General features: G+C 41.3%; 1 pseudogene; it reads right to left on the bottom strand.

Moving 5' to 3' along the window:
- Positions 1-177, bottom strand: part of LOC121926227 — a 5,856-nt pseudogene extending 5,679 nt beyond the window's left edge.
- Between the last annotated feature and the right edge of the window lie 539 nt (positions 178-716).

The following is a 716-nucleotide window of genomic DNA, read 5'->3' on the forward strand; positions in this document are numbered from 1 at the left end:
TCTGTGGCCTCTAATTAAAGTCAACTCCTTTTTCTGTGACATTCCACCTTTGCTACGCGCCTCTCATGTTCAGACAGCTAGTGTGTCCAAGGTGATGCTCTTCTGTCCTCTCCACTTTTGTGTCGGTAGCACATGCAGTGATCGTCTTTGTCTCCTACTCGTACATCTTTCTACCATCTTGAGAATGCAGTCATCCACAAGTAGGCAGAAAACCTTTTCAACGTGCGCTTCTCACTTGACAGCCATATACTGTCTATGGCTCTTTGACTTTCATGTATGTGCAACCTGGGGAGGCTTGAGGCAGTGGAGCAAGACAAAATAGTGTCTGTATTCTACACTATTTGTGCATCCCATGCTCAATGCTGTAATCGTAGCAGTATGAGGAATGAGAGAGGTGAAAAAGCCATGAAGAAAAAGCTGTGCAAGAAAATCTCCAGTTCAACATCTTAAGTGTGCAGTTTTCACATTTCGCATGGTGCTGATGGTAAAGTCCAAGTAAATGAGATAAGGGATGCCCTCTTATAAATCAGTGACAAATTCAAACAGAAAACGACACGATTGAGCTCAGAGAAAGTAAATAATATTTATCTTTAACTCTGTCTTACAACGTCAGGAGTAAACGAGGATTTCTCTAGGATCTATGTCTCACTGGTACGATTAATTTGTTCATAAATGACCTGGAGTTATAAGTGAAAGTTATGGTGACCAAGTTTACT

The sequence above is a fragment of the Sceloporus undulatus genome, chromosome 1 (genome assembly GCF_019175285.1).
Source record: "Sceloporus undulatus isolate JIND9_A2432 ecotype Alabama chromosome 1, SceUnd_v1.1, whole genome shotgun sequence".
Taxonomy (NCBI): Eukaryota; Metazoa; Chordata; class Lepidosauria; order Squamata; family Phrynosomatidae; genus Sceloporus; species Sceloporus undulatus.